Genomic DNA, 27,420 nt, shown 5'->3' on the forward strand with positions numbered 1-27,420 from the left:
GCTTAGTTACCTCATCTGTAAATGGAGATGCCTGAGAGTATCTATATGGCCTTCTGTTAATACTAGCACAGCTAACGGTCTCGCTGCTGTTTTCTTTCCAACCCACCTTACACCCCAACTGAATCGTCTTGCTGGTGAATGTCTGTTCTTGGAGGCCTAGTTTAAATGTTTCATTTGCTAGAAGTTTTCTCTAATCCCTTTGTTTAAAACATTGCCTCCACTATCTCTGTTGCTAGGACACCTTATCTGTGACCATCATTCTCACTCTAGCATGAGGCCCATCCTGTTTTAGAGGAGACTCTGTCTTCTTCATCCTCCCTGGAGGACCAGTTCTCCCCTGCTGTTAGTATCTGCTGTGCCGCCACCAACCTCATCGATTAAGCACACAGAGGAGATGGTAATGGTAGACTGACACTAGGGCATCAGCCTGGTCGCCTTGCAACAGATCCCTGTCATCCAGGCATAGCACTCAAAAAACCCTGGGGGCAACTCTAGCCTAGGGCCAGGAGTCCAAGGGGTGTCAGGGAAATGTTCTGTGGAATGAGACATGGGTCACAGATATTTTTTCAGCAGCCATATTCACCAGGTCAGGAACTTGACCAGGACCAGGCAACAATGAAGGCTTAAGAGTAGAGAGGACTGTGTCTCCCCCGTCCCACTTCAGGGTCTTCAGGATGGAGCAGACCTCACAAAAACAGTCAGGTCTGCAAGGATGTGCACTTCAGGCAAGGTCCAAGTTCAAAGTTAAGGAGCAGTGAACTTCAGAAAAGGTCCTGGTTTGCGGTAACAGCTGGGGAGGTGTCTGCTTTGGAAAGGGTGACACTGGAACCCAGGCATGGGACCCAATAGCTGGGGCCTCTGGCTTGGAAAGCCTCACCCTTCTTCCGTGGGCTGTGAAGGACACACGTTTCTTCTTGTGTGCCAGGCAGGTTCCTCCCTCTTTCAGATTTCATCCACTGTCTAAGAAGCTCCACTCAAGAACCAGTGCTGGACCTCAGTAAAGCCTGGAAAGTGCACCAGACCCATCCTGGGCAGAGTTTCTGGAGACCCACAAGGGCTGCCCTCGGGATTCCAGGCTCAGCTAGTGACTTGGCTCCAGAGGTCCAGACAACAACGCAGCCCATGAATGTCTGGGCACTGCTTTCATGCACAGCACATGTGCTGTGCCAGAGGACACAGGCCAAGCATGATCCAAGACAAAGAAAGGCCTGACTTCTCTCTGCTCCAGGGCTGCCACAAAGTGTGGGCAGGTTGTTTACTGCTCTAGTGCACAGAGCTGAGAGGGTTGATTTAGTGCATGTCCACATGTCAGGGGCGGGGAAGCCCCATGTTTCAAGCCTACTGTGGCGAATAGTCTTCCTTTTACACAGAAGTACTTTTACTCCCTTCCAACGCTATATTACACACCTTCAGAGCTAACCTCTGAGGCACTCTCAGGTGATCATCTTCCTGGTTGGCCAGGCTAGGCTTCCTACTGTTCTGCCTGCCTTCCCCCGAGAACCAGCTCTTCTTTATTAAAGGTGAAGTCTGCCTCTTCAAGGAAGCTTGCAGCTACCTCTCCTACTCCTAAGCCACCTATTCTTTCATGTCTTCTGAACAACAACCAGCCCATTCCTGATTCAGGCAAAAGTAAAGAGACCCAGGTCTTACATCTACCAGGCACCAACTTGTCCCAGGAGGAGAGATCCATGAAATGGGAATCCTTACCCTTCACTGGCTTCTGCATCTTCAGGGCTCATTCAAATTGACAGGGACAGAGGCTGGCCATGACCACGATGAAACAGCTCAACAACCTCACTCAAGCAAAGACAAACCTACTCTGTCTCATTGTCTCTTGGAGTGAGAAGCAGCGAGGGCCCTGGGGGTCAGAGTTGGCTGGGGGTCAGGGATGGAGCTGGACTCCTTTCAGGAAATGGAGGAGGAGGTGGAGGAGGGAGAGGAGGGGAGGGCTGTCTTGGAGCGGATCCAAGATCCAGGGAGGAAAAACATAAAGAAAATTCATAGCCTTCATATCCCAGCTCTCTGAACTTCGTGGGATTCTGACTTACTCCCCTGCCCATCGGACTGGTGTGTGTGTGTGTGTGTGTGTGTGTGTGTGTGTGTGTGTGTGTGTGTGTGTGTGTGTGTGTATGTGTGTGTTGAGAGAGAGTGAGAGAGAGTTTGGGGGTTGAATCTCAGATTTCATGAAATCCATTTTAATCACCCTCTGCAATCCACAACACTCTGTAATTACAAGTCTCTTATGCTTGAGTATAAAAAAACCTCATGGAGAAAGCAACATTAAGCTTGCAAGCGGAAACATGAAAATTCATGAAACGCACAATTAAGGATCCGATGACAATGTTAACTCTCTCCTTTGCCAGCCCAGGCATAGGGGGGATTATCAAGAAATGGGTGAATCTGAACCCTGAGGCAGGAGCTGCCCATGTTAGGAACCCCGACCCTGCACACATTCTCTGGTAGATTGCCATCCCATAGCCTACCCCAGGCTACTCAGAATGTGAGCCCGAGCGCTAGGCAGGAGGGAGGGGCTCAACCTTAGAATGGCAGAAAGGAAGAACGATGTTGGACAGAAGATGGCAAGGACCTGTTGTTACCTACAGATCCCCCCAAAGGCTCACCCAATCCTGCAAGTTCCTTTCAGAAGGAGGGCTTTATGGAAGGTGGGAGTACAACTTCTCTTGTTACAGTGGTAGCAGCTCCCTGTTTGTCCCTCCACTCCCACCCAGTAGGGACTCCCCAGCTCCTCTTCCTCCTCCATTTCAGTGCCTTAATGCCAACCCTATAAACAGTCCTCCCTTCAACTCCACAAGCTGGCTTCCAGGCCAAGGCTCCCTATGCACATGTTTGCAAAGCCTTTCTCCACCTCTTAAAATGTCACTTGAATAAAGCAAAACCCAATACTATAGCTGAAGAAGTACCAGTTTGACTATGAGACTTAGAAAAACATGAACTCGGGAAGACGGAGGATGTTAACCAAATGCTTGCTGGGTCCTATTGGCCCGGGTGCCTGCAGGGAGAAAGGGAGGAGGAGATTAGCCAGGCTTTATGCCTTGCTGTACTTGTACATATTTTCCACAGTGCTTATGACCTACAGTCAGGAAATAGGGAGATAAACTCGAAATGTCACCTCTGCTCAAAAAACCTTCTGTAGTTCCTTATTTTTTACACGACAAACCATAAATCCAGTATCTGGTATTTATAGTCTTCTAAGGTCTGGTCCTCATCAGCAGGCCTGGCTTCATGGTGTGTGATGCGTGAAGTTGCACAGGGCCTGTACTCAGAAGCAAATGGGATTGGTGGAAGCTCCTGCTATGGCTTTCTTAGGTTTTAAAGAAGCCTGGCACATTTTTATTATGCACCATACACCACAATTTTAGGTAATAGGCTGATTATCAGTATCTTTATCCATCCAATTCTTTAGCCAACACCCTTTGGAGTGCTGTGTCTAGCTAGCCCGAGTCAGAGGCCATGGTGAGGACAACTAGGAAACTAGCGTGTGCTGCATCAAGGGGACTAGGGATTCTCAGTGGGGTTGTGAAGGAGCAGAAGATACGTAGTGTTTACTGAATGTCTTGAGCCTTATTCTAAGCTCTCGGACAAAAACTGAACAAAGCAGACCATCTGTCCCTGCCCTGTGGAGCTTAGATGCTGACAGGGGAGACAGATAAGAAATAAACAATTCTCTTTGCTGGGCAGTCCTATGGGGAAAGCCACAGAAGGATAAAATGTTGAGGGCTGGAACTGGGGGGGGGGGCACACGATTCGTTTCAGAGTAGTAAAAACGTCAATAAATCATGGATGATTCAAACACAGAAGATGTTGACACAGAAGCAGAAAATCACACTACACTGTGAGTTTGTCATTGTAGAGACTGAGTTAGAACATAAATGAGCAGGAACTTGCACCACCTGGATGAGCAAGGACAGGGCTGGGGAAGGGCTTGGATTAGTCAGCTCTGACTCATCTTTCCCCAGCTCTCAAACAGGCAGAGACCACTTTCTCCTGGTCATACTTCGGAATTTTCTCCCATTCTTTCACTGTGACAGGAGAGGCTAGATAGATTTTCACTTCTCCTATTCTCTGCAGCAAATCCCACTTCTTCCCACCCCTCTGCTTCCTCCCTCCTGCTTAGACTCTTTATCCTGAATCTTATCCTATAGTCCTCATCTTTCTCTTGAATTTCAGACGTGAATACTAACTGCCTTTGTTCCCTGGGGCTTCTGGGCATCTGAAAGAGGGAGGTGTGGTTCCCCATTGGGGTCAGACCCTGTTACATTTGGGCATTCATTGTGCTTGCCCAGGATACCAGAGCCTGTGGCTAAGAAAAGGAAACTGATGGGTAGGGAGGCAAAGTGACCAGGCAAGGTCCTGGACTTTCGATCCCACTAGTCAACTGCTTCACCTACCCCATAGGTGCCAAGCTCCTGCTGTGTCCCATTGTGTGATTTTCAGGGTCAGTTTAGCTTTAGAATTATAGGTTTCTTTACCCTGAGTATAATGCAGCAAGGACAGAATTTAGGGGAATTTTGTGTAGCCTAGTGTCACAATAATAGCTTGGCCTTCTCAAGGACCCAGTTAGCTACTGCCTCAGTACCAATGGGACCTGAAGATGCTAAAGAGGAACACATGATACTGAAGTATAAGATGGAATGCCAATATGATAACTGACACCAACCTGTCCCCTTACTCAGAGCTGTCCATACAGGAAGTCAGGTTGTTCTCAAATGATTGTTTGGTGGGCAGAGCAAATTCCTTGCTTAGTCTGTGACATTATAAGAGCAGGATATAACAACATATATTATATATGCACCTCTGTTTGTCACACAAATTCACTGATGTTCAGGAATGCTAAGTAGTCATGGATGTGGTGCTATACTCCTTTAATTCTAGTACTGAGAGGCAGAGGCAGAGACAGGAACATCTCTGAGTTCAAGGCCAGCCTGGTCTAAAAAGTGAGTACCAGGATAGTCAGGGATTTACAGAGAAATTATCTCAAAACCCAAACAAACAAAAACAAAAAAGAAAGAAATGCTAAGTAGCTTGCTTGAGTATACATAGCTGGTACCTGACTGTGGGACCCCAGCATCATTTTCTGCTATTTAACCACTAAGAGATACTGAATGGATGGTGTTGCCATAGATAAGAGGGGTATCGTTTTTTGTCTAAGTCAAGTTGAAGTTTAACCTAATACCTGTGATAATACTGCCACCATGCCAATGGGATGAATTATTCCTGAAAATTCTCTTCCCCAAGTGACTCTTCATAATCAGAGCTTTGTGCAAAACATACAAGGTCAGAGTTATTTCTAACATGACACCTCTTGTGAAGCAAGTAAACAATTTCGTTTCTGAAGATGCAGAATTAGCTGTGATTGCATTCTACAGTAAATCTACTGGTGTCAGGACCATGGAATTTGGGGTCAGGTAGGCCTCAGGTTCCAGTTCTGGGTAGCATTAACTATTTTGCCACCCAGTCTCAGGCTTCCTTATTGGCAAAAGAGAGACAACAACACCTCCCTGGACTCTTTATTAATAGAAAAATGGAGCAATGAGTATAATGTGATTAGCATAGACAATGCCTGTGGTAAGAACAATTAAAACATTTCTGGTGAGGAGGAATCTAATTTGCTCTCCAGTTCAGCTATGCAAGTAGTCTATTGCATTATCACTACCACTATCATCATCGTTGTTGTCATCATCATCATCTTTACTTAGCTATCCAAGGCAACTATTCAATTTGCTATGATAATGTTGAAAATGGAGCTATTCAATTTGCTGTCCAATTTAATTCATTCATTGTAATAAAACTCCAGGCTTAACATTGACTTTGGCAGGAACCACACCCGTGGGGTTCTGACCACACTATATCCACATGGTTTTCCCCTTCACCAGCTCTCTTCATCTTAGAACCAGGCACACACTAGACATGCTGTGAGGGAAATGAACATTCCTTTGGACCTGAGGGGCATAAATCTTTCCTGCTCGGCCTAAGTAGGCAGGTGGCTATTTTCAAGGCTGATTTGGAGTCTGTCTATTGTCAATCACAGTCTCTTAGAGAGGCTGATGTTCTGAGGCTGTGAGCATCACTGGGGTCTGGCCTTATAGAAGCATGGTTCCAAAAGGGGTTTGTATGGTGAAAGTCAAACAAAGCAAGGACTCTTAGGAAGAGGATCAGTGAAGTTTCCCACTGCCTCAAATGATGTTAAAGTCAACTGGCAAGTGTGACTTTTTGCATGGTTTTCCTGAAGAATGGCAGGCACTTTCCTCAGTCATCCGCAGGCCAAAGGCCACTCAGATGGGTGAGTGGAGGCAAGCCTTGATGGGCCTTGCCTTAGTTCTGTGACTATGAGAAGTCATCTAAACTTGTTCCCCCTTTTGGTTTCTTGAGACAGAGTTCTCTGTGTAGCTTTGGCTGTCCTGGAACTCACTCTGTAGACCAGGCTGGCCTCTAACTCACAGAGATACACCTGTCTCTTCCTCCCAAGTGCTGGGAGAAGTCATCTAAACTTAAACCTCATCTGGGTATTCAAGTGTTCACAAACATGTATCCCCTTCTCCACTCCCGCTAGACACATCTGTGCAGAGCATACATATGAAGATGCTAGGTTAAAAGATGCTTTTGAAAGACCTGACAATTGATAAAGAGATGAGAAAGGGATGTTTAGATATAGATGTTGTCAGAAACTGTGCTACGCCATTTGCAAACTTTCCTCCTAGGGACTCTGGAGGGAAGTATGCTGATCTTAGAAAAGTAAATAAATAAAGATATGGGCTTAGTAAAACGGTTTATCTGGTAAAGATATTTGCCCATACAAGCATGATGATTTGAGTTTGATCCCTGGAACTCAGAAAAAGCTAGATGTGGGAGCTGGAGAGATAGCCCAGCAGTTATCAGAGAACCTAGTTTGATTCTGAGCACCCACATGGTAGCTTGCAATCACAGCCCCAGGGGCTCTGATGCCCTCTTCTGGTGTCTCTAGGCAACAGGCAAGCATGTGCTACACAGACATACATGTAGGCAAAACACTCATACATACAAAATAAGAATTCTAAATCTGGATGTGGTGACCCACATCTGTAATTGCAGCGCTCCTACAGCAAGACAGGAGGCAGAGACACTGCCCTGGAGCTTGTGGACCAGCTAGGCTGAAGTAAACAGTGCAGTGGTAGAAACAGTAAGGGAGACATTGCTTCAACAAGGTGGAAGGAGACAACCAACTCCAAAAAGTTGTCCTTCTAACTCCACAAGTATGCTGGGGCATCTGCTCTCTCTCTCTCTCTCTCTCTCTCTCTCTCTCTCTCTCTCTCTCATACACACACACACACACACACAACACACAGAGAAGAGAGAAGAGAGAGAGAGAGAGAGAAGAGAGAGAGAGAGAGAGAGAGAGAGAGAGAGAGGTAAAAACCAACCTATAACATCCACAGTATACCAGTTTCCATGTTAGTAATTTTCAAGGATCCAGTTCTGGCTCTAAGACACAACTGGTTGTGCTTCCATTACTACCATCCTGCTCCAGGACCCCTGTCACCTGCACAGCTGAAACTTGGAACTTACGAGACAATGATAGCCCCATTCTCCCTCCCTCCAGCCTCCCACACCTGCCACTCTACTTTCTCATTATACAGCTCTGACTATTCTGGTCCCTCCTAAGAATGGAGTCATGGCATGCATCTCCTGTGGCATCTTCCTTCACTTAGATGATGTCCTCAAGCTTCTTCCATGTTAGAATATGTGAACCTACTTTTTTAAAAAAGTTTAATAACATCCCATGGTATAGATATGCCATGACCATTCACCTACTAGCAGCTACTTCACCTTTGGCTCTATGAATGGGGCTAGGAAGGTGGGTGCACAGATAGCTCCTCAAGGTCCCGCTCCCTGCTTTTTATGTCTTTTAGATGTGTGCTCAGAAGTGGACTTAGTGGGTCATATTGTAATTCAATTTTTCAATTTCAGTTGCTATTATTTTAACCAATCTCATTTTAGAGATGATAAAAGCTGAGGCGCAGAGGCTAAACAGCAGGTGCAAGGCTGTACAGGTTAGGAAGTGGCAGTTCCTAATGCCTGCACTGACTGAACAACAGTTCCCGATGTTGGGGCTCAGTCAGAGCACAGGTACACCCAGCACCTTCATTAAGCAGGTAGATTTCTGGGCCTCTGGGTCTAGAGAAAGAGAACCATGAAAGTGTTATCCAAGGGGTTGGGGATGTGGCTCAGTTGGTAGAGTGCTTGCTTAGCATGCATGAAGCCCTGGGTTCAATCCCCAGTACAGCACAAACTGGGCATGGACTTATGCCTATAATCCTAGCAACTTGGGATACAGAGGCGTGGGGATCAGGAGTTCAGTGTCATCCTTAGTTATATGTATATAGCAAGTTTGCGGTCAGCTCAGACTACATAAGACTATATCTCTAAAGAAGAAAGAAATGTCTTCCAAAAACCAATCCTCAAGTGTTTCTGGTGGGTGCCAGTTTGATAGCCATTGTTTGCTACTGTGATAATTATCATCAGTTTTGTCTTTGTTACCAATTTCCCTGTCACAATCATCCTGTACCAGATCAGTGAGCATGTAAAAAGGTCTGGAAGTTGTGTGTGTGAGTGTGTGTGTGTGTGTGTGGGAGGGGGATGTAGAGTTACCAAGGATTTCTCTACATGGAGCCTAGAGCCTGGCCTTTGACAATTTCTGGCTTTCAAAGGGTGCCACATTCAGTATTCTAATCAAGAAGGCATCAGCCAGGCGCCTGCCCAGACCTCGCTTAGATTCCTGACTAATGCTCATTAAGCAACTCAAGTCAATGTGTTCCAAGTGTTCATAGAGGCAGGGTGTTGGCATTTTAATCTCATTAGGGAGTTGGAGCTCTAAGAGGCAGAGGCCAGAGCAGCCCTTTGCACTGTGGGGCAAGATTCTTCACACTCAAGAGTACCCAACTCTGCCATGCCCATCCCATCCCTTCCAGATCTCCATCCTCCCCTGGGAGAACAGCTTGATGATGGCAATGCAACAGCTGCAAATAGCTGGATAACCAGCTCAGGTAATCAGGCTGCCTGTCTCCCAGAGCAGACCTGGATTAACTATCTTAGCCTGTCCTGCTCAGCTGGCACCTAGCCACAGGCACCACTCCCTGAATCCAACTTTCTGGGACCCCCTCCTCCATCAATACCACTGATAAAAGCCAGACCAGGCCTTGGGAAAGAAGCAGCCACAGGCAATATTACTAGCACAAAACCCTCATTGTTTGAGGAGAAAGGCATGGAAGAAGCAGAAGAGTGCATATCTGTTGTCAACGATGGGCAGCTGAAAGGACTCTGAAAAATGACCCTGCATGCTAACAGATGGGAGGATATGCAAATACACAGCTATGGCCATCTACTTCCCTGCAAAAGAAATAACTGGAGCATTCTCTGTAAAAGCCCATGGGTGTGCATGTACACACATATTAATATATGCACACACTTATTACTCTGCTTAAATTAAATGAAGAAGCAAGTATAAAGTAGATTCATACATCTACCCACCTACTCATCATCCATCTACTTGTTCACCCATTCATCCATCTACCCACCCACCTATACATATGTAAATACATTTGTCTATTCCAACATTGATTTAGCATCTACTGTGGGCAAGAATCAAACTGGAAGAAAAAAGCAATCTAGATTGGAGGTTTCTAACTGGGAGACATATTGGTACTGGCACTTTTAGGAACATGTACACTATTTCTCTATACACTGCCTATATATGTCATTGTCTTGCACAACATATGTGGGAACTATTATGATCTGCACACATTCATTTCAACTATTATCAGGTTCATAACAGCTTTCTGTCATGAGTTTCCTGAACCAACAAAGGCAAAGGGAATAAATGCTACCCACCAGGAGACTGTAGATCTTATTTGGCAACTGAAAAGTATAGACTTACACTGTATATGGATTCATGATGATAACAGCCACAGTCAACAATGTGCCATGTGTTGGACATTCCTCTAGAAGTGTTATATGCTAACCCCCACAAGAAATTTATGAGATGGTCATATTATTATTATTGCATTATGCAAATAATCACACAAAACCAGGGATAACTCATATAGCTTGGTCAGGTCACACACTAGCAGAGGCAGAGCTGGGGTTCAGGAAGCATGGCTCCCAAATTAAACTTTTTCATTATCCTTGTCCAGAGAGAAGAGATTGTAGACTCCAAAACACCCATTTTAAAGATGGAGAGACTGAGATGTAAGAGGCCATGTGACATGCCTAGTAAATTCTCTAGAGAGTTGGGGTGAGAATTTAGCCTTCTTGTTTTCCATTCTAGTTCCATTATTGTGGAAACAAGCTAGATTTCATTCCAAAGTGAAAGTCAAAATGTTCTATGCCAGGAACAAAGGAGACAATAGTCAAGAGACTGTAAAGGTCAAGATGAAATAGATACCATCTAGACCATGGCTTCTTTCCCTGGACTGTCTAAGATTTTCTTGGAAGAAGTTCCTAATATTTGGGAAGCAAGGGCCAGCCTGTGTGGACAGGATGGGGACTCGTCCTCCAGGTCATGGAGAGATTTATTTTGGGGATAAGGGCACTATGTGGGGGCAGCCAGCTCTTCCCTGGACCTGCACAGACTCGGTGCTTCTCTAATGAGCAACACTCTCTCTCACTGCCAGGAAACCCCAGGAATGAAGGGCCTGCTCTTAAATGAGCAAGTGGTGCCCAGTTAATCCCCAGTGGTTTATATGGATGTTATCTTTGGTACTTGTGGCCATGGCAGGCTCAAAGGTTGGCTGAGGATTGAATCACAAGTCCCCAAGAGGTGGGTGGGAGGTAGCCAATGAGAGACTGGAGTGTGGCAGCTCTGGTGGACTCTGGACCTGTTGGACACTGGTGACATGTCCAGCACAGGCAAGTTTCTGAGGTAACTGGAGCCATCTTCTGCATCTACAAATGGGGACAGCACCTTGTTTGTTGTGACTGAATATATGTGGGGCACTTGGCACAGTTTTGTTTTGGAAAAAAAGAGAGGGGAGAATATAAGAATAGATTGAAGTTGTCTAAATCATTTATCATGGAAGAACCTTTTATTCTGATGATAGGAGAGACAAAGTATGGATTGCTGGGCTGAGAGATTGGAGGTTTGAGATTTTCCTTATTTGGTCCCTTTTCTCCCCACAGTGGGCCCATGGGTTCCTCTAGGGCATTGTTTGACTGGATGATTACTAACTCCCTTTCTGATGTAATTAAGAACAATGAAGGAAACAAGGAAGGGGATCAGGAAGACAGAGAGGAGGAAGCAAAAGAGAGAGGAAGGGAGGGAGGTAAGTCCACTCTTGCAGTGATCACTGGGAGGATATTCACACTGCTAAGTATGCTAGAACATGAACAGTCCCCTGCCCTCACAAGCTGACAGTCCAGGGGCAAAGTCAGGACCCCAACAGCTGAGAGATTTGAAGGTGACTTTAAAGAGGGATTTGTGCCCCAGGGGACACAAAGAAACAGCTCTGATTTAGTTCAGTGATTGGGGAAGGTAGCTTGGAAGGTAAGGACGACAGCTGTATGGACTTTCCTGGTGACATCACACAGAGGAAGGACTGGATGCATGACACACTGTCAATGGCATCACAGCCCTCAGTGATTAATAGGACAGGAGATCTCTACAATCTGTACCATGTGTGAGGCAGGAGGTGTGAAGAAGAAACAAGACTCCTAGCTCCATAGGTCAGATCCAGTACACCACAGTCCACCTTCCCAGGGAGACAGGTGCTGGAGGGGGGCTGTTTCCTATGAGGCCTCATGAGAAGTACAAAGGGTAGGAGTGCTCTGAGAAGACTATAGTCATCTACAGACAGAAACTTGTCTGGGAAGTTAATGGCTGCTTGCAGAAAATTAATAATAGACGCATTAGAGTCCCTGGGATCAACCCATCCTGGCAGCTGCTCCAGCTTGAAAACCATGAATAGAACCTAAGCTTGACCTGGAGCAGTTCTGCCTATTGTAAAGGATGGAAGAGCATCCAGCCCTTCCTGAGGCTGATGGGGAAGGTGGATTTGCAGTTGGTTCAATCTAAATAGGAGATTCTTTGGGCTGCCAGGAGTTGTTGGAAAGGACACTCAGGAAGGCTTCCTTATACCTACATTGCTTGCTTCATGATGGAAATAGATGAACACACTTCATTCTGGGTGCCACTGAGTTGGCCACTACTTTTGCAGGGGAGCACCTTGTTGAAGGAACAGGAAAAGAGGAACAGCACTGGAATTCACAGCCAGATGGTCTGGTTCCAATGAGTATGCCCTTAAACCATTTTCCTTTATTATTAGTTTATTTATTTAGAGACAGAGTCTTCCTATGTAGCCCAGGCTGGCCTTGAACTTGGCAATTCTCCCGCCTTAGCCTCTGGAAGGCTAGGATCCCAGGTGTATATTGTCATGCCTGAATTAACCATTTTACTATTTCTGTCTCTTACCTTTTCCCAAGTAGCTGAGAGAAAGGGGGCAGGTGAGAAAGGAAGGGCCAAGGCCCTGCTTTAGGCTGCCGAAGTTACACTCCAATGCCATTGCCTCCGCTCAGAACTCCAAGTTATTCTCAGCAAGGGAACACATTAGCTAGCCATCACTTCACTTACCATTCTATAAGCATTTACGGGGGAGGGGGGCAGACTGGACCTTACATAATATGCAGAGTTTTCCTCCTTAGAGAAGCCCAGGTCTCGTTTTTAGGCCTCTGAAAAATTGCCTTCAAGCCTTCTTAAGGACGGACTTTTCTAGCTGAGGAATAGAGGATTTGAATGAGGACAAATAAGTTTGGACTAGAACCATTAGCATACTCTCTGCAGGTTTTCTCAGAACCTTTAGCATGCCAGTCCTGTTAACAGCTCCCTAGATGGATTCAGTGCACGGTGCTTCATAGATAGTCAAGACCATCTCTACACAAACTCATGCATGCATGCACGCATGCACAGAGGAATGACTATCCCGTGGGACTAATGTATTCTAGAGATAGTTTAGGACATTTGTCCTAGAATAATGATGATGTCAAATTGTGTCTGGTTTTGAGAGTTGGGTCCCTGGCAGGGCTGGGAGGGCTGGGGAATCTCCCACTCATCTCTCTAGCTCCGGCCTTCAGCCAGACCTACAGCAGCACAGGTCTTCAAAGAGGGCATAAGCTGGTGAGTGCTGTAGAACATAATGTTAGACCTGTACCAACATTCATAGTAGCATCTGCCTGTATCTCTTTATCCTGTCTCCTAGGTGACAGGAATTTTCTGCCTTACAAGTCTCTGATGAGGTTTTCCTCATCACACAGGAAGGCTCCATCAGCACTCAGCTCTGCCCATGTCATTTGCCTCTTCTCTCTACATGGGACAGCAGGCAGTTTCCTTATACATCGAGTGGTGATTTTTCAGCAGCCTTATGCAGGCGCATTCCCTTTCTTCAGTCTTTAGCTTCAGCTCAATATCTTCTCTGGCCCCCTTTCTAGCAGCATAGGCAACTCTATATACTGCACTTATCCTTGTATCTGTGCAGGTGGACCATGCCTTAAGCAAAGAGACCCCATGTAGCTTGTGCTGTGGGATCCTGGGTAGAAGGGTTGGAAAGGAGCTAATGACACACCTACCATCCTGCTTGGGAGGGTTTCAGGCCCTTTTCACAAACTTGCCCTCACCTAGAAAGCTTCACGGTTACTCAAGTCCAGAGTGGAGGCTCTGTTGCCAGAGATTCCTCAACAAAACCACAAACTAGCCTGGAAATGTGCTTTATCAGATCTTAGTTACCTAGTGTGTTTTCTTCACAGGTTTCCAACATCTACAGCTTTGGCATAGAGGCTGTTCTACACAAATGGAAAAGTGACTGAGTGCACTGATGAACCAAGAACAGATTCAGACAGAGGAGGCTGGAAGGAGGAGGGAGAGATTCTGGGGAGCCCGAGTCATGCCAAGGTAGCTGGGGAGGAAAACAATTGCCTCTCAGTGCCCACCCCCCGCCCCAGTCCCAGTCATCTTGTGCAGGGATGCCTCCCTTGAGGACGGTGCCAGACTCAGTGGTCTACCCATCTGGCCTCACCATGCCATCCATCTCTATCTGGTGACAACTGGTTACACATTTTACCATTCACAGTGAGGCTGCCACCTAGCTCTGTGCTACCCTACCTCTGCTCTTAATTCTTCTTTGGGCATCAGGTTCTTCACCTAAAAATGGTAGCTCTTACTCTCTGCCTGTGACTCATAGTAAGAAATACATAGTAAGAAATACCCGGACCTTGCAGGCATACCTAGGGTGAGGCTAGGCGTTACCAAACAATGCCAACTTTATGTCCCACCGTGTTTCCCCCATTACTGTCACAAGCATTTGTTTATTAAAGTGTGACCTAAGTACAGTGGAAGGAGCCCATCAGAACTCAGTGGAAACTACACCAAATGGAAGCCAGGTCCGGTGATGATGGCGGCACATCATCCCAGCTTCTCAAGAGGTTGCAGCACAAGGACAGTAAGTCAACCTCACTCTAAAGTGATCACAAGGCCAGATGGCAGCTTAGTTGTATTTTTTCTTTTTCTCCCTCTGCCATCTCTCTTCTCCCTCCCCCATCTTTAAAAAAGAGGGCTGGGTATATATCTCAGTAGCATACAGTTTCTCACTGAGGTATTAGGTATAAGGACCTTAATTCAATCCTTCGTACCAAAGGGAGTGAAAAGAAAAAAAAAATTCTCCATTGTAAAAAGCCCTCAGATCAAAGGACAGAACAACATTAGTACCTCAGAAGCCATTTCTCACTCTCTCCCAGACCCCAGATTCTCCCCTAAGGGTAATCACTCCCCAGATGCCTAGGGCACAGATTTGTTTTGCTTGCTTTTGTACTTTATAAAAGGGAGTCACAAAGCTTTGTGCCTGGCTTCTGTCTTTCAGGTTTATGTTTGCTGGGGTCATTAGCACTGCTGAACGAGCTGCTCCATTGTGGGAAGAGGCTGTATTTTGTCCATTAAAGCCTGAGTTTGGCATGGGCTTGGCACACTTGTGTGCTACTTGTGATTTTATATCATATGCACCCACGTGTACACTTCATGCGTGTACCCCACAGAGTGGAACTGCTTGCATACCCACATTCCGAGTGGTTGTTACTGCTGAACAGTGTTCCTAAGTCAGTATACCAATTCAACTCAACCAGTGTGAATGTGTACCAGTGGCTTTCTGTGGCCACCAACATTAGGTAAAGCCCATCTCTTCCATTTGAGTCTTTCTAATGGAAGCCTGGTGGTGGTAGCATTTCATCCTGGCTTTCATGTACCATTTTCTCAACAATAATACTTCCTTATTCTTATTGGTTGCTTTGCTATCCTCTTTTCAGAAATATCTAAATCTTTTGTCCATGTTTTTTAGGAGCTGTTTGTCTTTTTCTTATTAACTTACATGGAGAGCTGATTCTTCCCTATTACATAGATTTTAGATAAGGGAATCACTGTTAAAGAGTCAAGCACGACAGGGTGAGCCTGTAATCCCAGCTTTCCAGAGGGGAGACTAAGACAAGAGAATCATGGGTTCCAGGCTAGTCTGGACAGCAAAGAGACCCCATTAAAAAAAAAAACACAAATAATTAAATACATACAATGAAAATATTCTCCCTTCCCTATGGGTTAATGGGTTACTCTATTTAATTTTAATAAATAATGGTCTTGAGTCACCAAATTAATTTCATGACTTGCAAATGAATCATCCACAATTTGGAAATGGCTTCAGATTGGTTGTGTAGCTTCTGTGGGTCTAGATATCTCCTAAAGGCATGGCTGGCTCTAGAGCAGTCAGAACATTTTTGTGTCTGCATCCAGTAGCTGTCTGGAGAGCAAAGGCCAGGATATTAGTTTTATTTAGTTAAAATCAACTAACAAATCTATTTTCTGCCTTACATGACAGTAACATCCAATTCTCCTGAGGGAAAGGACTTCAGGGATGAATGAGTTGTGGGACACCATGACACAGAGAGGGGATATGTTAACTATATGGCTCTTCATCCACAGAGGTGGCTAATTCCTCAAAAAATAGTCCCAAGAACCCAGGATGTTCCCAGAGGTCCTTTATATCCAACAAGTAAGGATCACACTCCTTTAATGCTGCCAGCAGCCAGTGGCCACAGGATCCTGGCTTTGCAAGTCTAGAGTAAGTTCTTAGTTGAGGTGTAATTCTAAGCAACCTTATCCCAACTCTTCAGATCAGCTTTTTTCCACAGACTTGAGGCTTCAGGAAGGCAGGGACAGTGCCATTCTTGTCAAATAGGATGACCTTATTTAATCCAAGATAAAGGAGCTAGTCAATTGACACTCAGCTACAGAGTCAGGTTGACTGACTTCATAGCCTGGTTATACTTATTGGCAGGAATCAGACACTGTGTAGAGACTGGTCATAGTAAAAGGGCTGGAGGTTTTCACACACACATACATACCCCTGAACATACACACAGAGGCACATACATAAACATGTGTACACACAGAGACATGTACATATATGTATATATCTGTTTTCCTCTAAAATCTGTGAGCTGCACTAGAGCGGCTCATCACACACTCATCTGAATTTTGCCTTGTGTTGCTTTGAAAGTGTTTAAGAGTCCCTAATGCACATATAATTCAAAAGCACAAAAATGTAGGGAATTTTACACTTTACAACTCTCATTTCCAGTCAGTATCTCATCTGGTGCTCCCAACAGCCTTCTAAGCATACATAAATACACGATGCTTTGCATGGCCCCATCAGTGAGTCTAGGATCCTTGTTCCAGGGATATGAGTTCTTGCAGTCTATGGCTAGAGCTGTGACTCTGGCTAAGGGATAGGAATGCTTGTACAGCTCTGGAACCCACTGTCATTTTTCCTTTTCAAAAATCAATCTATCCTTATGAGATTTTGAGTTTTAACCTCATCTGCTTTCTTGGCTGGGGGTTATGTTTGCATGGGAGTTTATCAGGTATGAACATTTCTCCTAATAAACATGTTATCTCTTCTTGTTCCTTTTTTATTAGCCTCAACATCATCTCTTGTCCTCTCTTAAAGCCAAAGATAAATAATTCCATCCCAAGTTAATGAATTCAAGGACTCTCATTGATTGCAAATCTCCTAGGAACTAGGTACTAAGTGCCACATTGTCGCACAGACCCTCTCCAACAGACATTAGCATCCCCATTTCACAAGTGAAGAGCTAGATATTTGTAGTTGAGAAGCAACAGTGTATAGCCACATGCATAGTCTGCAAGCCTTTAAAGCCAGGATTGGATTTAGGCCCCACTGGCCAGCAAATCCTGACTTACTTCCAGTGTCAGAGACTTCCGGAAGTGGCAACTTCCTTACTATGAGTCAGCAAAGCATATGGGTGGAGGGAGCAGCACCTGTGGAAGCATCTCACCCCATCTCCTCCTCTACTCTGAGCTCAGAATAACACAGCAGCTTTCCCGCCACTGGCTCAGCATGAACAAAACTGGAATGAGAACTCAGAGGCTTGCCTCTGCACTGGCCCTCCCACCAGCAGTGCCCACAGTGCCCTAAAGTCTGTGTTCTATAGAGGCTGGCTCCATTTTTAAGGTGACATTTGCTGAGTTGGTACGAAGAACTGAGCAGGAGTTGTCCTGGAAATGAAACTATGTGGAATTATTAGAGGAACAGGGGATTTAAATAAATGATCTTGGGGAAGGGTATGTGCTCTTGGTGCACAGCCATGGTTAGGATTGTCTAGCCAGGAAGGTTTGGCAAGATGGAAGGAGGAGGAGGCACAGATTTCCAATTTTGACAGGTAAGAGAATTCTCTAAAAGGCCTGGATATGAACAGACACCAGCTTCCCCAGTAGTTCCTGGGATCTTTCCAGGATCCCAGAGGTTCATGGGAATCTCTGACAGACAGTGAGAAAGACTCCACACTTTTAACACCCTTTCATCTCTGAAATTCTATAAGGCTATGAAATATATGCGAATCAGTATAGCAATAAACACATATTCCCTGCTCATTGTTCTTAGGGGGGGAAACCTTTACTATAAAATAAATGGAGATGAAGTTACCTATTAGTGCATATTTAAGAGGCAGGGTAGGAGGGGGCACCTGTGACATTAACTTAAGTCATGAATACTCTGAAGTGGAAAAAAAATTGACTCACTTTTAAAAAAATCTTCTTAAAAGGGTCTAAGAATAGTCCTTCAAATAATCCTTGAAGTAGGCAATTTTAATTTGGACACATGATAATTTCAGTCTACCTGTTGGAAAAGACAAGAGAGAAATCAGTCATTGTTGATGGGGGTTGCTGTTCTTACAAGTGTCAGAGAAGAGTCTGGAAGCTTAGGGGTGGTGCAGGAAAGAAGGGGAGGGGTGGGCTGGAGGAGCCACAGCATTGCAGTAGCACTAAGCTGAGGCTGGGTTTTCTATGAAGATAGCAGTGTCTGGTCTGAGCAAGTGCTTAGTCAACCTAGGTGGAATGAATGAACAAAAAGGATGGGTGGATGAGGTTATTGCCACACTTTGGCACAGAGAGATGCCCTGGAGGCTCAACTCTTCAACTCTTTGGAAGGCACTGAGCCTATTGTGAGAAACAGCCCCGAAGCCATGTCTGTGGTATAGGAATATGACTGAGGGATGCTGGGCCAGCCATATCTGTGGCCAGAGTCCTGGCTCTGCTGCTACCATAAGCTCTAAGCTGGCTGATTTATGACCACTGCTGTGCTTAAATTGGATACGTAGACCATTCATTAATTTTTAGCCCTTTTCTTTTTCTAATATAAGCACTGAAGACCATAAATTCCCCTCTAAGTGTTGTTTTGGCCATATTCCATGACTTTTGATATTTAATATTTCCTTGATTGTTCATTTATAACTATTTTACAATATCTATTGTCATTTCTTTTTGACTCATGAGTGAGTTAGTAGTGTGTTTGTAAAATTCTCTCAATACAGTTTTTTTTCATACCTCTCATTTTCCTGTTATTGACTTTTAGCTTAATTGCATTGTGGTGAGAGAATGTGGTTTGTAGGGTTCTGAATTCTTAAAACTTATTGGGAAATGTTTTATGGACTCAAATGTAGTCAACTTCTGTAAATGTTTCACCTACGCTTAGAATGCTTATGCTGGTGTGATCTCATGTTAGCTTCTGTTTTGCTTCCTGCCTTCTTTTCTTCCTCCTTCCCTCCTTCCCACCCAGGGCCTCATGTAGTCCAGGCTGGCCTCAAACTCACTAAGTAGTTGAAGATGACTTTTAACACCTACTCCACCTGCTTCTACTTCCTGAGTACTAAATGGGGATTGAACTCAGAACTTTGTGCATGCTGGGCAAGTACTCTAGTTGCAGGCCCCCTCAGCAGCCCCTGCTACACTTCCATTTCCTTACCCATGAAAGAGGTTATGAGCAACCCTCTTATAACTTAAAATTGCTCTTAGTTCCAGTGATGACAAATCAACCAACAAACAATATAGCAACAACAACAACAACAACAAACAAACAAGACAAAACAAACACAGAGTACAAGAGAAAGCAGTCCAGGTTGGACTAGTTTTGTTTATAATAATATTACCACCAGCAGCTTGTGCTCACCAAGCATTTGAGTTTCAAAATAATGACCACATCTGTCACAAACCAAGTCTGTCTGAATGGAAGTTGTGGTGTTGCTCAGAGAGGTAGGGGGTAGGATACTGCCAATGAAGCCAGTGACACAGGGGAATACAGATAGTCCCTCAGCTCTGAGAACTGGAACCTGGATCTCTCCTCTTTTTCCTTCAGTCACTCCTTGCCCTGCTCAGATACATCTTCTCACTGCCCTCGAGATCCGCCTTCCTGATCACCTGCAATGCTGACCTCGTTTCTAACCTGCTTCATTCCAAGATTACATTCTGACAAGATTTTAATATACAACTCCAGGAGGGAAATTCAGAGGCAATCTCCTTGGCAGGTATAATTCTGGAACAGGGCTGGGGTTAGGTAGTGGGTGGCAAGCAGAGAAGCATTGAGCTGACAGAGTTCCAACACTCTTCCCTTAGCAAACGCCCTTTCCATGACCTTGTCCCTCCCCCATCCGATGCTCAGCTTAGCTGAGATAGCTGTCTGCATCTCTCTGCTACACCTACACTCACTTATCACAGATCACAGTGGTGTGGCTCTCACCCCTTCTCATCAGGATCACAATGATGTCACTGCAAATTATCAATTCATGGCAACCTCTCTGAGCATCTGCAGCAGGAGCCACCCACCCTTCTGGAAACTGTCCTGCCTCAGCATTTATGCTGCTCACTTCTCCCAGCCCTTCTTCTCTTCAAAGGAATCTCTGTGGTTTGAACTTGAATTTCCATAGTTTCACTGGAATTATTTCAAAAAGAACAATGGCCTCAAACCACTGTTTATTAAGAGCACACTAAGTACATGCCTGTTACTGTGTTTAACATTATTTTATTTCTCTTCATTTGCACAATAACCACCAGAAGTAGATGTTACTGTTTGTATTTTACAGATGAGAAAATGGAAGCCTAGAAAAGTTTTGTGAGCTCCTAGGACCACTCAGCTGAGACATGGCACATTAGGAGAAAAACTCCAGTTCCATCTAATCCACACCAATGTGGGCTCAGCTGGTCGGTCCTCACTCCTGCTCTCTCCTAGCTCTTCGACTCTGGGGTTACCACCTCTCAACAATGCTATACATCCTCCCTCACCTTGCCATGCCTCCCTTACAAGGCTTCTGGTCTGCAAACCATTCATTGGTCCAGGCTCTGCTCATATTTCCTTCCTCAATGCTCTTGCCAAGCCAAGTCAATGAAACTATTCCCATCCCTCATTGTGAAATAGCTCCATACGAAGCCACCCATTGGTGTCTTACCCCTAGGAATTGCACATACAGAGCAGATTGGTTTTTCAGAAGTCTAAATACTAGAAGCAGCCAAAAGGATTTGTTCTCAAGGAATTTTTTCTTGGTTTTATTCTTTCTTTTTTCTTTATTCTTTCTTCCTTCTTTTTTGATTGTTGTTCTTTACTTTATTTACTTATTTTATATGTATGAGTCTTTTGCCTGTATGTTACTGCATGCATGACTGGGACCCATGGAGGTCAAAAGAGAGCATTGGGTCCTCTAGAACCAGAGCCACAGATGGCTGTGGGTGGTGAGATTTGAACAAGGGCCCTTGAGAAGTGCATCAGGTGGTGACCCATCTCTCCAGCCATCCTAAGGATTTTTTTAAATGCTCACCCTTTGAAAAACTATATCAGGCTGTTGTTCTAATGGAAGGAACTTTACTAGAAGCTGTGGTGCTTGGGTGAGGGAGGAGTTCAGCTCAGCACTTGGGCATGGATGCCTTTCACATGATCTGGCCAGGGCAGTTGCCAAGGTTACTAAACCAGGTCTTGTCAATTTCCTTACCCAATCTCCACATTTTAAAATCCTATTTACACATCAAGCCACACTCAAATGCCTCCTCATTCTTGAGATATTCGGCTTCTCCTGCCCTAAGAGGTGTAAATGAACCCACTTTCACTCCAGAGTATCTTTGCTCCCTAAGTCACACTTGGCATCCCATCGTCCATCATGAATGTCACAGTTCAAGAGGAATTGCAGCATCCTCACTTCAGGCCTCCCCTCCCTCTCTCATAGCTGGGCTCAAGGATGCAAACGATTCATTCCTGGTGCATTCAGAACCAAATCTAGGGTCTGGCACACAAATGTCAGTAAGTGACTGAGACAAGATGGTGTGGGCATTCAAAAATCACCAAATGCAAGTCTCAGTGAAATGAGGATGCAAATACAGGGTGCTAAATGAGTACCAAACCCATTCCAAATATGTGAAGATTCCAAAATAAACAGGGAGGATGTTTCCTGTGGGCATGAAATTACTGAAAGCCTGTGCATTGTGGCTCACAAACATGTCAGTGAGCTGCTTTTTGACACTCTCCAGGTGAATTAAGCATTGGAAGCCTACATTCAGATGCATCCCAGTTCCCACAGTCAAAAGATCATATTTAGAACTTGGAGGTAGAAAGGGCTTCAGGCATCACCATACAACCAGCCCCTCCCACAGAGGCCAGCAGCAGGGCAATAGGGCTGTGTCCATGAAGCTCCCCATCCCCTCCCAGACTGGCAAATGAAGCCTCCAGGAAGCCAAGAGCTTTGGTATCACTAAAAATAAACTCCCAAAACTTCATCTAGATATATCGCAGCTGCAATTTACAGCGTCTAGAACTTCACATGGTATAATTAGCAAATGGATTACAATGATTTATTTTTGGTTTCAAAGCTCAAATGAACACAACCTTCCAGTAGAATGGGAAGAGAAGAGGCTGGGCGCCAGCCACATTCCTCCAGCCCCCTTCCAAAGCCATAATTTCCATGCTGGCAGGCATCCACCTACTGATGGCCAGTGGACATGCCACGAGAGGGGACGGGAACTCTGGGTTCTGGTGTCTCTGGAAAGTATGACTTTGGAGATAAGGCCTTCAACAGGGTTTACTCTTTACTAACCTGGAAGATGCCTAAATCACCACTTATATACAGGGAAACCCAAAGGCATTTATTTGCTATGGAAGAAAGAAGAGTCACAAGCCTTAAATTTATCTCTGGAAGCATTAGCATGCACCAAGCCAAACACAGCCAAGACTGATCTCACAGAGGGATTCCCTCCACAAATACTAGATGAGTTTTCAGGACAGATTCCCTCAGCTTGCCTCGACACAGGGTAGCCTACTATGATGGTTCAGTAGAGGATAGGGCCCAGAGAGGCTGGGCCATGCAGCTAAAGGAAGACAGTACTAGGCTTGGAGCAGAATCATTTAGATTTTCATTCCTTACATGTGCCAGGAATAACAACCCCTCTGAGTACTTTGTGTAAACTGGCCATAATGAGTAACTACATTGCTCTGTCCATGAAATATAAAAGGAGTGAGGAAGGAGTTTAAGAAATGAATAGTAGAGGTCTTTGTCGAGTAAATAAATTCCAAAACAGTTCTTTCTTTTGCATGCCTGTGTGTTCATGTTTGTAAGTGTCTAGCTGTACACGTGTATATGTGCACATGCATGTGAAGGTCAGAGGTCCATGCTGGGTGCTGTTCTCTACCTTGATTTTTCAGACAGACCAGCCTGCAAGCTCCAGGGGTCTCCTTGTCCCTTCCTCTCAAGCCCTGAGATTTCAAGCATATGCCAACTCTTTCATGTAGGTGCTGGGGATCCAAACTCAGGTCCCTCATGTACAGCAAGCATATTACTGGCTGAGCAAAGTCCCCAGTCCCTCCAAAGGATCTTTCAGCCGAGGCCTTAATCTGAGCAAGGTCCTATGGAATGTTATGGGGCCAAGAACAGAGCAACAGAAAGCCTGGAAGGTTATCTTCTCTAGTTCCCTGCATGGTGCTCTGGCAGAGACAGGTCTCCCAGCAGAGCCATCTGGAGCTAGGAGAGAAGACTGGGTTTCAGGTTGAAGCATTAACAGCTTGCCTGCCACTCAAAGCACTCCTCCCTTAAGCAAGCCAAATCTCCCAAACACTGACACAGGAGGTGAGATGAAGAAACCAGGTAAAGTGCTTCTCACAGCGAGGGAAGGAAGGCAGTATATACCCAGGATCTAGCCTGTGCCAGGCACAGACTTGACACTTTCACATTGCCCTCATGTGCAAGCCTGCCACTTGACATAATGCTCCATCACCCACACCGTGCATGCACACCAAGAAGTCTCTTTTCTCCCATGACTCTCTAACTTGCCCACCTAAATAAGACACTGGCTTTCATGGCCACTGCTTACTGCTCTCTAAGCTGAGAACACATTGGTGCCATGGTTTATAATCAGGAAATCCCAGACCTGCCTGAGTCTCCCAACAATTTTTAAAGTCAAGAATGGGGGCTTAGCACACCTTTAATCCCAGCACTCTGGAGACAGAGGCAAGAATATCTCTGAGTTTGAGGCCAGACTTATCTACAGAGTGAGTTCCAGGACAGTACAGTCAGGGCTACACAGAGAAACCCTGCCTGAAACAAACAAACAAACAAACAAACAAACGAACAAAAAACCAAACAAATGAACAAAAAAATCAAAGCCAAAACCAAAACCAAAACCCCCCAAACAAAACCAAACCAGGATGGTGGTCTTGAAGAGCTTTAGAAGCCAAGAAGACCTGGAAATATTGAAATCTGTGTTCAAGACCACTCATAAACATCTCTCCACTTACTATCCATCCCATGGCTCCATCCAAGGCACAAAGGCTCCCCCTTTTCTGAGAGGCACCCCTCTCTCCACTCTCAGTCTTCTTAGACTGAGTGCCTGGGGCAGCCTCACTACCTCATACCAGAATGCCCGTCTTCTCACCTTCCATCTTCAGAGTACTGGAACCACATATTGATCTCACTGACTTTTAAATATGGTTTCAGCACTGTAGATTGAACCCAGGGCCTTGTAGGCAAGTGCTCTATTGTGCTACTTTCCAGCTGCTTTTACATTTTATTTTGGAATCTGATCTTTCTATGTCATCCAGGCTGGCCTTGAATTCACAGTCTTGCCCAGCTTCCCATACCTGGGATTTTAAGTCTGTATCAGCAGACTGACCTATATGAGGGATTCTACAATCAGTGTCTACCTCTTGACTTGAAGGTCAATCCTCTGAGCAGACAGACTCATGTCCATCCTCTTGGAGCCATGAGCACAGCGAACTCAGCACCTGTTCTATTGATGATTCTAAAGCAACACGTAGCACCTAGTAGGTGCTTAGTAAAAACTTACTAAGTACATTTCCATGCAAGTCAATTTCTTTTCTGAAGCTGCTACTATGCCGCCCTCTCTCCTCCGTCCTCCCCTACACTTCCCATGTCTGTGCCTTTCCATGTCTTATTTACTCCTTGACTTAATCATTATCCAAATGAGTAGCTTGTCTTCCCTGCAGACCATAGCAGCTTAGAGAGGACATTGGAGGAGGTCCACAAAGGGAAAACCTGAGCCCCAGAGGTCCATGAAGGGAAACCCTGAGCCTTGGAGGTCCATGAAGGGAAATCCTGAAACAGCAGGCAGAGACCTCACAACCTATTTCTGGAGCCAAGCTTCCAGCCTTTCTGGTTCCATGGGTATAAAACTGCCTTTCTCTTTCTTTCTTCCTCCCTTTGGCGTGAAATAAATAGTTAGCCATTAAGATGTAAAATGCAGCTGTCACAGTTCATAGAACAGCAGACAGGTTAATATGGGTTCTTAAGAATGTCATTTCCTCATATTAACCCCAGAGCAATGGCGACCTATCAAGATGCACTGTGGAGGACTCCGGAAGCCAGCCGCTTTTCTCCTTTAATAACACTTGATGTTTAAATAACATTTGATGCTTGTTTCCAAGTGGAGTTGGATACTCTGCATTTCTTTTCTCCCTCCCTTTTTCCTCCCTCCTCCTTCCTTTTCTCTTTTTCTTCCTCTCCTCCTTCTTCATTGCTATGCTAAGAATATATTGGCCTTGGGCTTCTCCCATGGAGATGCATAGGTGGATTACACTGGAGTTTTGTGCTTGCCTCTAGAGCCCTTTTATCTCAGCTTCCTGTTCTCTTTTCTATTCGTTACCTCCCTCTGTCTCCCAAGCCACCCATCCTACATACTTGCTGCCTGTCATAGAACTAATGTAACTCTGAGAATGCTTAAGATTCTTTCCTGCAAGGGGTGAACTTTCTTCTCATGACAGGTGTAAGCAGTCACGGCTGGCCTTTTCCGTCAGGTGTGAAGAGCCACTGCACTAGAAGTACTGCCTAGTGGCCATCCTTGCACTATGCAGGCTTGAGGGGTGGGATTTAGACTAAGGTTTCACCCAGCTGGCAGCCTGAGGAAGTGCCATTTGGGCCTGTCCTGCCCATCAGACTACTTCTGTCCCAGGGCTAGCTGGTACCCTAGGATCATCTATAGAGCAATGCTATGTGTCAAAGGGCTACTTGTGGAGTACCCATTGGAATTTGGTTTCCCTCTGGTTATGCTGAACTGTACATAATACATGTTTCATAAGAAGTCATAGAGGGACAAGCTGAAGGGTAAGATGTTACCACCATCAAAACTGCTTGCAGATCCTCCAATAGGCAAGGTCCTTAGATCCTAGAACACAATGCTTCTTGTTGTTGTCTTTTCTTCCTCCTATTACTAAGTACATTCTCTTTGTCCTTGAAGACCTAAACCCTTCTCACCATCTGGCTGGCTCTGGGTCTATGGATGCTTTTCCCATCCTATGCTTCCTTGGAGATCACTCTTGTCTTTGAGCAGTAAGTAGGTCTACAGTTGTACCTGCCTCCAGAAGGTGTCTGAGGGAGTGCCTGCCTACCCAGCACACATGCGCAAAGAAGAGTCAATACATTAATTAATCCATGCATCGACTCTCTGCCTTACCCTCAGAAGAATTTAAGGAAGCACAAAGATCAAATACACCCCTGAGGAGCTTAACGTGCATAGCAGACATATACACATTCTTAAGGGCTGAGATAATAAGATTTGGATGAGGGCTATGAGGGAGGGGCCCTTTCCTCTGCTGTCCTTTGGGCCAAGAATAATATGAGGGTACACTTAGTGGATGCTTTTGAACACGTGACATTGGTTGATAGAGAAGACTTGAATGGCCTTAGAAAGGACATATTTTAGCAAGGAAAACTGAAGAGAGAGAGAGAGAGAGAGAGAGAGAGAGAGAGAGGGAGAAGAGAGAGACTGCCAACTAATGGCAGCTGAGAAATGACCTTGGGACTCCCAGTGGTGACTAGGAACACTCACTCCTCACTCCCTGCTGGTAAATTGCTGCTCCCTGCTGAGCCTTGGCTGCTTTACTTACACCAGAAGGGTGGAGCTGACATCCCAGATGATAAGCTATGGCATGACCAGGTCCTCTTCAATTGGTGTAACTATGTTTCTTCCTGTGATGCACACTCAAGACATACATGGTACAAGGAAGCATCATTGCAGGTCCCTGAGGCCTAGCTTCTCCATGGAAATACTTCTATTTACATACTACCAAACTTAGTTGGCCCAGAAACCTGCACCACTTCACAGCTAAGCTCTGATCCTTTGGCCTCCCTCCATTTCCCTTGCTTTCTCTTGTATACCTTCATTCAATAAATGTGTGAAGTCACTACCTGGCAGTATGCTCCATGTCTGCAGCTATAGTGATAAAGTTGACTTAGAGGTTTCCTTTTGGGAAGTAGTGGAAGTCCTGACCCTCAGCTTCTTGGTACACAGGCTCCTGGTCCTCAGCATCCTGAGCCCCAGACTTTTTGTCTTCCCCTCACCATCCTGGTCCTTAGCATCCTGGACCCCAGACTTTTGGTCCTCACCATCCTGGTCTTTGGCTTCTCAGTTCTCAGGCTCCTGCTCTTCAACCTCCTGGTCTTCGATGTTTTGGTTTTTGGCATCCTATTCTTCAGCCATGCACACAGTGTGGGTGGATCAGCTCTCAGTGATTCTGCTCCTGTGTGTGCCTGCCTGGAAGGCACTCTCTGTTGTCT

At 45.3% G+C, this 27,420-nt stretch overlaps 1 protein-coding gene and 1 long non-coding RNA gene across 5 annotated transcripts in view; one reads left to right on the top strand and one right to left on the bottom strand.

Moving 5' to 3' along the window:
• The window catches only part of LOC113831885, a 33,595-nt gene extending 18,033 nt beyond the window's left edge, over positions 1 to 15,562 (top strand). The window contains exons 3-5 of one of the 3 annotated variants that reach the window (XR_003483829.2): positions 13,789 to 13,933; positions 14,340 to 14,480; positions 14,898 to 15,562. This is a non-coding gene — a long non-coding RNA (uncharacterized LOC113831885). The remainder of the gene's footprint in view (positions 1 to 13,788; positions 13,934 to 14,339; positions 14,481 to 14,897) is intronic. The other 2 variants (XR_003483827.2, XR_003483828.2) reach the window with 2 other exon arrangements.
• Tenm4 (teneurin transmembrane protein 4) overlaps positions 1 to 27,420 on the bottom strand; it is a 719,910-nt gene that overhangs the window by 416,781 nt on the left and 275,709 nt on the right. The window contains exon 4 of one of the 2 annotated variants that reach the window (XM_027407667.2): positions 18,122 to 18,218. The exons of the other annotated variant lie outside the window; for it this stretch is intronic. The gene's annotated coding sequence lies outside the window, so the exon portion shown is untranslated. The remainder of the gene's footprint in view (positions 1 to 18,121; positions 18,219 to 27,420) is intronic. 2 annotated transcript variants of the gene reach the window in all.

Source organism: Cricetulus griseus, chromosome 3, assembly GCF_003668045.3.
Source record: "Cricetulus griseus strain 17A/GY chromosome 3, alternate assembly CriGri-PICRH-1.0, whole genome shotgun sequence".
NCBI classification, from domain to species: Eukaryota; Metazoa; Chordata; class Mammalia; order Rodentia; family Cricetidae; genus Cricetulus; species Cricetulus griseus.